Here is a 12,257-nt window from a genome sequence, read left to right on the forward strand (position 1 = left end):
ACAAGGAATGGGGAGACTATGAAAGGAAAACTTTTTATGAAAATTAAATGTCCTCTGATGATGAAGAAGATGATGATGATGAAGGCAGCTAATATTTCATGAGTTCTCACTGTGTGCCAGGCACTGTTCTAAGTGTTCCATATGTATTAACTAATGTAATTCTCACAACAGCCCTGTGAGGGAGGTACTGAAATTCTCCTAACTAGTGATGAAAGCAGTGTAAGCTTCACTTACACAGTCTTGTTCACTGCACTGTCCCCAGCAGTTAGAATAGCACCTAACATGAACTGGGCACTCTATAAATATTTTTGAGTGAGTAAATCTGTCATAGAGAAACTAAGGTGCAGGATAATTAAGTTACCGTCCCTTCCCAAGATCACTCAGCTGATACAAGGTGGGTGCAAGATTTGAATGTAGCTTAATCCAGAACTTTTTAAGACTTGTATTAAAACAAAATAAGCCACCAACCAAACTAAGTATGTGGTTTTATAGAAGTTTTAAGCTACCTTGGAAAATCATGATAACTTCTTTTAGATTTAGGTTCTTGCAAAAAAAGAGCTAATTGATGTAAAAATCCAGACTTAATATATAATCCTTATGTATTGATAGACATCAGGCTTGGAAAGCAATTGTTTAACAAAGTATTCTGGCACTTCTACTTACAAATGTATGCTCTAATTAAGAATGTGATGTTTTATGTTTACATTGGTTGAGGTGCTCATTACAAACTAGTTCTAATTTATCCATCATAATATAAATGTCTGAGAGATGGTGTGACTAGCCATAGAAGCTTGAGATATGGGTGGAGGGGGAGGAATGCAAATTCTGGTCAGTCAAAATAAAATACTTAAGAAAAACTGAGTCATCTGAAAGTTGCTAGTTTATAAAGATGAGCCAGTGAAAATCTAGAAAGAAAAATAAAACAAGAAAGGAAACGATAGATTGCCTTTGAAAAGTACAAATCTAAAACATATAATTTTAAAGTGAGATTTTGGTTTCAACATAAAAAAACATTGTGAAATGTAGCACCTAGCTTCAGCCAGTAGTTAATATGACATGACAGCTCACCTGGAAATGAACTGTAAAGGAATGCTTAATTTAAAAATGATAGTGCATGATCTCAATAGTTGAAACATTAAAGGCTTCTTAGCAAAGCATAAGTAAATGCTTCAGTAAAAAAGTATATTCTCTCTGAGAAACAGCAAACAGCCTATGACAATAGACTATAGGACTGTGATAATTTTCATTGTTTATGATTACTAATGCAATTCTTACCTCTTTTCCATATGTTTATATTTCTTGTTTACATTGATAAACTGGAAAGGAAAGCCACAGATGGATTCCTTTTTATTTTTTTCCTAATTATAAAACTACTAATCACATACTCATTAGAGACTATATGAAAAATACAGAAAAAATGTAAAAAAAATATTAAATCTCAAAAGAGTTTAGAAATTTTTTGGAGAGGTGGAATATATGTTTCTGTTAAGTCCTTTAGGAATTAAAAAACAAACAATTGACTGGTATTTTCTAATTATACACCCAATAGGAAGGAGATAATGGTACCCATTTTTACATTTTAGAATATGAAGATGCTGGCTAAGTAAAGAAAAAATGGATTGTTTTTTAAAAAATAATGTTCACTAAGATCTTTTCTGGTGTATATGTGTATTTATGTGTTGACAGATAATATCTTAGCTCATATTTATGCAGAAAAACATGGGTATGTCCAGTTGCATAATCTATATTATACCCTACTCTCACTAATCTTATAGTCAGTCCCTTTACTAGCTTGATCCCAATGTAATTAATAACCCTCAAAAGAAAAGCAAAAGCAAAGCACTGGCCCAGCTGATTTTGTTGATGAATTCTCTCCAACATTTAAGGAAGAAATGATACCAGTTCTCCATAATCTCTTCCAGAAACTCATTCCTAACTTCCTAATTCATTCTATGAAGTCAGTATTACCCTAAAACTAAAACCAGATAAAGACACTACAAGAAAGGAAAATTAAAGGCAAATATCTCTCATGGGTATAAATTAAAAAATTCTTGACAACATATTAGCAAATTGAATTCAACAATGTATAAAAAGAATTATAAACCATGACCAAGTGATATTTATTGCAGGTGTGCAAGGCTGATTAACCATTTGAAAGTTACTCAATGTCATCTACCACATGAACAGGCTAAAGAGGGAAAATCACATGATGACATTAATAGCTACAAAAGAAAATGTTTGACAAAATCCAACACTAATTGATGATTTTAAGAAAAAAACTAAGCAAATTAGGAATACAGAGAAACTTTCTCAAACAAATAAAGAACATCTGCAAAATACCAACAGCTAACACATTTAATGGTGACAAACTAGATGTTTTGCCTAAATTTGAGAGCAAGGCAAAGATGTTCTCTCTTACCACTGTAATTCAACGTGTACTGAAAGTTCTAGCTAGTGCAGTAAGACAAGAAAAGGAAATCAAAGATATACACATTGGAAAGGAAAAGATAAAACTGTTCTTTGTTCACAGATGACATGATTTTCTACACAGGAAAATCCCAAAGAACTGATGAAAGACAAACAAAACAAAATGAAATAAGGAGGTATAGCAAAGTCTCAGAGCACAATGTTAATACACAGAAGTTAATTGCTTGCCCTGACTGGTATGGCTTAGTTGGGTTGAGCATCATCCCACAAAGCTAAAGATCACTAATTCAGTTCCCAATAAGGCACATGCCTGGGCTGCAGGCACTGCTCCCTGTTTGAGGTGGTCCCTCATTGTGATGTATGCAAGAAGTAACTGATTGATGTTTCCCTTCCTCCCTTTCTCCCTTCCTTCCATGCTCTATAAAAATAAATAAGTAAAATATTTTTTCAGTTAATTGCTTCCCTATATACCAGTAATGTATAATTTGAACTTGAATTTTCCTTAAAAATACCATTTGTAATAAAATCAAAAAAGAAAAATGAAAGGAAAGAAGAAAGGAAGACAAACTTTGATATAAATCTAACAAAAATATGTACAGGATTTACATGTCAGAAACTATAAACTTCTGGTGAAAGAAATTTAAAAAGACCTAAATGAGAGATTCTTCCTTCATGGATTGGAAGAGTCAATATTAAAAGGTTAATTATTCTCTACTTGACCTATATATTTGATGCATTCCCAATCAAAATCTCAGCAAGCTATTTTGTAGATATCAAAAAACTCATCTATGGAATATATAGAAAGGCAAGAAACCTAGAATAGCCAACACAATACTGAATAAGAAAAAAAGTTGGAGGACTCACAACTCATGATTTGAAAACTTACTATATAGCGACAGTAACATATACACCATGGATCATAGACCTAAATGTAAAATGCAAAACTATAAAACTTCTTTTTTAAAATCACATTTTCTTGATTATGCTATTACAGTTGTCCTGATTTTCCCCTTTGCTACCCTCCACCCAGCACCCTCCACTCCCTCAGGCAATCCCCATACCATTGCTAATGACCATGGGTCATGTGAATAAGTTCTTTGGCTGTTCCATTTCCTATACTGTACTTTACATCCCCATGGCTATTCTGTAACTACCTCTTTGTACTTCTTAATGACTTCATCTCTTCACCCATCCCCCCACACCCACTCCCATCTGGCAACCATCAAAATGCTCTCAATATCCATGATTCTGTCTCTGTTCTTCTTGTTTGTTTTTTAGATTCAGTTGTTGATAGATTTCTATGTCTTGCCATTTGATGGTTCATAGTTTTGATCTTCTTTTTCTGAAATATGTCCCTTTAACATTTCATATAATAATGGTTTGGTGACGATGAACTCCTTTAGTTTTCTCTTATCTGGAAAGCTCTTTATCTGCCCTTTGATTCTAAATGACAGCTTCGCTGGGTAGAGTAATCTTAGCTGTAGGTCCCTACTTTTCATGACTTTGAATATGTCTTGCCAATTTCTTCTAGTCTATAAAGTTTCTCTTGAGAAATCAGCTGACAGTCTTATGGGAACTCCTTTGTAGGTAACTAACTTTCCCTATTGCTGCTTTTAAGATTCTCTCTTTATCTTTAACCTTTGACATTTTAATTATGATGTGTCTTGGAGTGGACCTCTTTGCATCCATCTTTCTGGGGATTCTCTGTGCTTTCCTGGACTTGTGTGTCTATTTCTTTCACCAAATTAGGAATGTTTTCTTTCATTATTTTTTCATATAGATTCCAATTTCTTGCTCTTTCTATTCTCCTTTTGGCACCCCTATGATGCAAATGTTAGATCTCTTGAAGTTGTCCCAAAGGCTGCTTACATTATCCTCATTTTTTTGGATTCTTTTTTCTTCTTGTTGTTCTGATAGGTTGTTTTTTGCTTCCGTATGTTCCAAGTCATTAATTTGACTTTCAGCTTCATCCATTCCAGTGTTTATTTCAATTAGTGTATCCTTCATTTATGACTGGATTTTTTTTATGCTGTTGAGACTCTCACTAAGTTCCTTGAGCATACTTGTAACCAGTGTTTTGAACTCTGCATCTGATAGATTGCTTATCTCCTTTTAGTTTCTTTATTTTTCTGGAGTTCTGATCTGTTCTTTCATTTGGGCCACATTTCTTTGTCTTCTCATTTTGACAGCCTCCCTGTGTTTTTTTCTATGTAATAGGTAGAGCTGCTTTGACTCCTTATCTTGGTAGAATGGCCTAATGTAGTAGGTGTCCTGTAGGGTACAGTAGCACAGCCTTCCCTATCACCCAAGCTGGGTACTCAAGGTACAACCTTCATGTGGGCTGAGTACACCCTGCTCTTGTAGTTGAGCCTTGGTTGTTGTTGGCAGATCAGCAACCAAGGCCAGTCAGCTGCAAGGATTAACTCTGACCACTTACCACCAACCTCCACCATCCATGGAGGATCAGCTGTGCAGGGTCAGTGCTTCAGCATGGTCTGTAGCTGTCCACTGGGTGCATTGGCCCTAGGGTTTTTTCTGGGTGGTACAGGCCAAGGTAAGCCCCCATCTGTGTTTTCCCCAAGGCCACCCTGCCTGAGCTATAAAGCAATCTGAGATGGCTGCTGCTTGTGTTGGGCTTGGAGATTTCCAGGCAAAGCCAAGCTGTGCAACTTGGCTGGCTGCTGCTAGTGCCAGGCCTGGGGCTCACTGAGGCCAGATGTTGCTTGTTTGAGAGAATATAGAAAGTTCTGAAGCATGAGCCAAAGACCAACCATTCATATGAAAAAGCAGCTTGGGTGGGCCTGTAATTTAGGTGGGGCAGAGTTTCTGGGGATCCCCAAGGCAAGTCAAACAGTGTTAGCCAGGTTGATGGAGTCTCAAATATGGTACCAGCTTGCTGGCTCTGTGGGGGCAGGGTTTAGAAAAGGGACAATAGCCTCTGCTCACCTGGATGCGAGACACTTCAGTCTCTCCCTATATACCATCAATGGCTTTCAAGCTGCTACCCCAGTCCTGGAGCTCAGACAAATGAGTCTCAGTAGGTGAGTCCTTGTGTGGGTTCTTTAAGAGGAACTTCTTGGGACTCCAGAAGTTTCTTCTACTGACTCAATCCCTGCTGATTTTTACAGCCAAAAATTGTGGGGACTTACCTTCCTGGCACTGGAACTCTGGGCTAGAGGGCCTGGTGTGGGACTGAGACTCCTCACTCCCGAGATATCCCTCCTGAGTTTTTATCCACCACACATGGGTGAGGGACCAGCCCCTTTTGCATCTGTGCCCCTCCTACCATTCTGGATGGATGTGGTTTCTTTAATTCCATAGCTTTCAGACTTCCATTCAGGTCAATTTCTCACAGTTCTGAGTGGTGGTTGTTCTATATTTTAGTTATAATTTTGATGTGGTTGTGCAAAAAGGTGAGCCATGTCTGCCAGCACTGCCATCTTGACTGAAAGTCTAAAATGTCTTGAAGAGAAACATAGGAGAAAATATAAGTGACCTCAGGGTTGGCAGCAGGTTTTTAGATATAACACTAAGTGCATGATCTGGGGGGTGGGGGAGTGATAAATGCACTTTACTAAACTTAAAACTCCTGCTCTGCAAAAGAAACTGTTGAGAATGTAAGACAATTCTCAAAACACATAGCTCAAAAATTCAAAGCACTCTTAAAATTCATTAAGAAAATATCCTAATTAAAAAATGGGCAAAAGGTTGAAACATACTTTTTACCAAATAAGATATGTAGTCAGCAAATAAACATACTATGTAAAGATGCTCAATATCATTGTTAACAAATTGCAGTTTAAAATGAGATAACACTACCCATCTATTAGAATGGTGGAAAAAAAATTGACAGTACCAGTCACCAGCAAGGATACAGAAAAACAGAAACTCTTCTTCATTGGTAATAGGAGTGAAAAATGCACAGCCATTTGGTCTCTCCCTTTCAAAGCTAAACATAACAATCTGGCAGCCATGTCCCAAAGGTATTTACCCAACTGACTTGAAAACTATACCACACAAAGCCCTGCATATGACTGTGGCAGCTTTATTCATAATTAGCAAACCTGGATGTTCTTCTGTGTGTGAATGGGTGTTTATATGGTATACCCATATAATTAATCAACAATAAGAAAAAATGAACTATAAACCCCTGAAAAAGACATGGATGAATTTTAAATGTGTATTGGTAAATGAAAGAAGCCAATCTGAAAAGGCTCCATACTGTATTATTCCAATTATATGACATTCTGGAGAAAGCAAAACCCTAGGGATAGTGAAAGATTGTTGGCTGCCCAGGGTTGAGGGGGAGAAGAGTGTTGAATACATGAAGCACACGGGATCTTGTGGGACAGTGAGACTATTCTGTATGATATGGTAATTATGGATACATGACACCATGAGTTTGTCAAAACCTGTAGAAAATTACAACACAGAAAGTGAACTTTAATGTATGTAAGCTTTAAAAAAATCATTTAGAAGGTTGAGAGCCCAGTATTGAAAGCAGAATGTAATGTAAGAAAAAAAAATCTAACTACTGACAAACAACCTCACTGAAGCGGGTAGAGGAGAGAGCTGCTGACATAAGTAACTTTGGAAGTAATTGGAATCTATAAGATTAAAAGCAAAAGAAAAAGTACATAAGCACTGTAGTTGACAAAATTGTTGTCTTCAGAAATATAGGTTAGCAATTCTGATACTACAGTACATATGTAGTGGAATTGAAGAGAAGGATGGCAGATGGTGGAAACTGTTAGAGTAAGAGTTTACAGATAAGAAAAGCTACAATGATTCCTATGGTAATAGATTAGAATCAGAGACATCAGTATGAATTCATGTTTATACAGATGGTTACATAGGGAAATATTCATAGATACATGGGTTAATATATGCAAATATATTTCTTGTTCTATAGCTGACCTCCCAGACTAACACCACCCCAGCAGCAACAATAACACCTATCCCCAGATCTTGGTTTCGAATACCATTCTCCAGTAAAGGGAACCAGGACTCTTTGGAGAAATAGCTGATTCTAGGACTTGATCAGGAAACATACAAGATGAACCTAGAGCATCATCTTGTGCCAGAAAGTTTGGAAGTGCTTTTAAAAACACATACAACAATAGAGTATGTCAAAGGGACACAGGAGCCAATTGAGAGAGTTCCAATGGCTGCTGATGGAACAATCTGCACAACAAAGTAAATAAAGTACTATTGGGTTATATCCCAAAGTACAGAGTAAATACACTTGAGTCCATACTGGCATAAATAAATGACTGAATAAATAAATACATATGGGAGTAAAGACAAATCTCCCATGCACAGGGATGCCAAATAATTTATGTAGATACTGTGCCCTCAAAGAGATGGAGCAAAAACTCCCCACAGCTTAATCATGATTGACACATAGTGACTTCCTCTCAAAGGTACAAAGTAGAAAGAGGGAGAAAAGGTAACCTTACAGAGCAGAAACCTGACAAACCCTGTCATAACCAGGTGATCAAGGTCAATATTAATAATGATAAGTCACGTTGACAGTATGTGCTCTTGATATAATGTGATGAAAATGGCACTTTACCTCTGTGGTCTTTGTCCCCCAAAACCACAGACCCAGTCTAATTATGAGAAAAACATCAGGCAAGTCCAAATTGAGGGACATTCTACAAACCAGTAGTCCTCAAAACTATCAAAGTCATCAAAAACAAGGAAATTCTGAAAAATTGTCACAGTCATGAGTAGCCTAGAAGACGTGATGACTAAATGCAATGTAGCATAGAGTCCTGGATGGGATCCTGAAGCAGATAAAGGACATTAGGTTAAAACTTAGGCAATGTGAGAAAAGGACACGCTTCAGTTAATAAAACTATATCAGCTCATTTACAGTACATTGATGTAAGATAACAGGTGTGCCATGCTAATGTGTGATGTTAACTGAAAAGGAAATTGGTTACAGGGACATATAGGAAGTGTGTATATGGGTAGCTTCATAATTTTTCTGTAAATCTAAAACTGAGCTACAAAGAAAGTTTATTTTTTTAAATGTTACCCAGATTTTTCTGTGCTGCTGTCTGAAGGGTCAGCAGCATTACACATCTCCAGGAAACACCACTCTTACACAATTCAGTGTAAGTGGTCTCTCCTGCAGTACCTCTCCAACTTTAGTGGCTTTTTCCAAACAATGATGATGTTTGCCATATATCAATTTACATTTTCCCTATGTAACTTTTCATGGATTGATTTAGGTCCTACTGCACTGGTTTCCTCAGGAGGGGATGGTTGGGCTGGATCAGCAACAGGCATTTTTCAGTAATAGATAGGAAGGTCATCACTCACCCTCTTGTTAAACAGGCATCATCAGCCCAACCACATACGTGCAGAGACTGCAGATGGAGCCAAATTAGGGAGCTCTAACTGGCTTCTCCTGTCCTGGCCTATGACCTGCACTCCAGACCTCTCCCTGCCCCTGACCTCAGTTGTGGGGTGGGGCCCACAGGATGGCACAAATGGCAGCACTGGTGCTCCAGACTTCTGAACCAGGAACCAATGCAGATGGGCCCAGAAAGCCCTGGGAATGTAAGAACTAGGATGAAAATGTCAGCAGCAGCATCTCTGAACACCGAGGAGAGCTTTTCCAACATCTGAAGAAATACTGCATTTTCCAGATAACTAGAGTGAGAACCTGAAAGAAAAACTTTTGTTGACTACTGTAAAAACTTGGGGATTTAACTGAAATATTAAATCCCCATGAAATGTGAGGCCTTCTCCTGGTATTTGGTCCATAAATTGTGTTCCAGTAGATTTGAGACCATCAAGTTCCCCCATTCCAGACCAAAGCAATGCTTTCACTTTTTGTTCCTATAAATTATAAACCCCAGATATGTCAAGTTATGTAATGAAAACCATATAAAAAGAAATCTGATTTTTAAGGAACTTCATAAATTTTTTGTTTTACTGAGGTTTATTGGTTTTATTTTAATAGGACAGAAGAAAATTTGAACCTTTCATGTTTTTACTTTTTTCAAGCTGAAGGAAGATCCTGAATTGCTAGGACTAAAAGGAAAAATGCTTTTCTCGGGCCAATTTTTTTTTGAACAGAGTAGGTCCAGTTGCTAAGATAAGCCTCTTGCTGAATCAAATGTATGTTTTTGTATTTCGTCTCGGATCTTATCTGTCTGCAGCAGCAACAAGCTTAATAACAAATTAAGTTCAAAGAGATGAAGCTGCTGTTTTAGCCTCTTACCCTGGTGTTTTCAAAGGGCCCTGCAGACTTGGTCACTCTGCCCATCCTAATGAAACTCTTTGAAAGCTTATCTTGTGCCACCATTTCCTACAGTCTTTCCCCAAAGCACCCATAATTTGTAATCATTAGTGGAATGGTATGTGGTGTGTAAATATACTTGATAGTTACATTACTAAGACATTGTTAAAGACCATCTTTTAAAGACTCTCAGCCTGATGTGAGGTTTTTATTTTTAGTTTTTAAATCAGAGTGTTTTGCAATTATTTGGCATACGTTGTACTTGACTTCCCAAATTTCCTCTTCAGTTCAGGAGCAATATGGCTTTTATAGTGCAAATAAGTTAAATAAATGCCATTTAGGGGTATAGATGACAGTAGAGATGGTTTTATTTCATGTGTGTAGGATAATGCTGCAGGAAGATGGTATGGATTATAGGGAGAGTTATGTATATGAAGGTTGATAAAGAGAAATACTTTTAAGGCTTTAAGATTTCCCCTGGAATGCTTGGAATTCAGGCTAACCTTGGTTTCCTTCAAAGGACCCTCCCTCTTTGCTGAAATTCTCAGAAAATATGATTGGAGTTTTCAGTCGACTAAGTTGTGAGAGTGGTCGGGTACCCAGCCCTGAAGAGGGGCCTGTCAACATTGGAGGGTCTGAAGCAGTGATGTTGGGAATGAGACTGGCATGGTGCGAGGGATGGAGACTAAAATTCCTAGAACGCAAGCATGTTGAACCCACTTGCCTCTCTGTGAATGGGGCTCTTGGCCACAGGCCTGGCTTCCCTCTCCTCCCCTCCCACTCACTCAGCAGAGGACTGACCCAGCCCAGCCAGGAGACAGCTGTCCTTGGCTAGAGCCAGCTCCTGGCTGCACGCTGTGCTCCTCACAGCCCTCCAGCCCAGCCAGCTTGGCTACGGAGGCCTCAGATTTCACCTCCAAGTACTAACACAGTCCCTTCACTAAAATCAATTTTTTTCATCTGGTAATTTGATTATTTCTCAGTTGGTGGGGTTCACCCACAAAAATTGTCTTCTAGAAAATAAAATGTAATCCAATGTTATCTTGCATGGTGTTACATGTCAGAATATTACATGATGAAAGCTACTGAGAGAACGAAGCTTGGTTAAAAACACCAGTTCAGTTGTCTGATCCACTCCACATCTAACCACACCAATCTAAACTCTTTCTTTTTCAGCAATTAGAGAGAACTTTTAAAAGCAGTATCACTTGGGAATGTTATAAACTTCATGAGCATGATCAAACTAATGAGGTACTATTTGTAGAAGGAAACCAAAATCGCAGTCATACAAAGACTATGATAATATGAGTGACTTGCTTAAAGTAAAAAAAAAAAAAACAAGAAATATTTATTGTTTTTTCATACCTTGAGGTAAATTTTATGTAAATATACCCTAACCTAAGCAAGCTCAAAAGTATAAATATCAACATAGATAAATCAGAAAATTATTTTGTTTTACTCTTTCATGATATAATTTATAGAAATAGGTAATTCCTGTTGTAGGATTCATGTAGAATTTGATTTATTTAAAAATGCAGCCCACATATCATTTTTTAATTATTGAAATATGCTCAGTGAAATAAGTCAGTCAGAGCAAAAAAAAAATACCATACGATTTCACTTATATGTGGAATCTAAAGAACAAAATAAACAAAGAAAATAGAAACAGACTCCTAGATTGATGACTGCCAGAGAGGAGGGGTGTCAGGGGACTGGGTGAAAAAGGTGATGGGATTGAGAAGTGCAGCATAGAAGATGTATCCAATAACAGTATAATAAGTATGTATGGTGCCAGGTGAATACTGGAAATATCAGGGGCAATACTTTGTAAAGTATATGATTGTCTAACCACTATGGTGCATACCTGGAACTAATACAAAGTATTATAACATTGAATGTAAACTATAATTGAAAGAAATTTTTTTAATTTAAAAAAATGTGTTCTTGAATTTAAAAGAAACATTATACATTCTGAAGAGTGTTATAAATATAACTGAACAGCTTAAAGAAAAATAATAAATGAATGTGTGTATTTATTACGCAGATTATGAAATCAAAACTTAGAAGACTCCCATATGCCTCTTCTCAGTCACAATCCTCCCCACAGAGGTAACTACTCGTCTGAATTTTATGTTAACCTAGTCCCTTGTTTTTCCTCATAACTTAATCACCTATGTATTTTTCCTCCCAAATATGACAGTGTTTAATTTTGTTTGTTTTTGACCTTTACATCAATAGAATCATACTTTCTGTTTTGTTTTACTTCTTTTGTTTAACATTGCTGTGTATTGTATTCCAGAGTGTAAATATATACAATTTATTGATCCATTCTACTGCTGATTTACATTTGGGCTGTTTCCAGCTTCTTGATACTATGAGCAGTCCTGCAGTTAATAGTCTTAAACAACTCTCCCTGGCCACATATGCAAGAAATTCTCTCAGTTTGATACCCAGGAGTACATCTGGGTCGTAAGGGGTGTGTGTGTGTGTGTGTGCGTGCTTGCATGCGAGTATACACACACACACATGTATTTTTTCATCCATACTAAGTAATACCAAAATGTTTTCCAAACTG

The 12,257-nt window shown here is 37.2% G+C and overlaps 1 protein-coding gene across 2 annotated transcripts in view; it reads left to right on the forward strand.

Moving 5' to 3' along the window:
• DDAH1 (dimethylarginine dimethylaminohydrolase 1) overlaps positions 1 to 12,257 on the forward strand; it is a 139,173-nt gene that overhangs the window by 42,543 nt on the left and 84,373 nt on the right. The window contains exon 2 of one of the 2 annotated variants that reach the window (XM_045835528.1): positions 11,727 to 11,791. The exons of the other annotated variant lie outside the window; for it this stretch is intronic. The gene's annotated coding sequence lies outside the window, so the exon portion shown is untranslated. The remainder of the gene's footprint in view (positions 1 to 11,726; positions 11,792 to 12,257) is intronic. 2 annotated transcript variants of the gene reach the window in all.

This window comes from Phyllostomus hastatus, unplaced genomic scaffold (genome assembly GCF_019186645.2).
Source record: "Phyllostomus hastatus isolate PE091 unplaced genomic scaffold, TTU_PhHast_1.1 phas_contig_209, whole genome shotgun sequence".
Classification (NCBI taxonomy): Eukaryota; Metazoa; Chordata; class Mammalia; order Chiroptera; family Phyllostomidae; genus Phyllostomus; species Phyllostomus hastatus.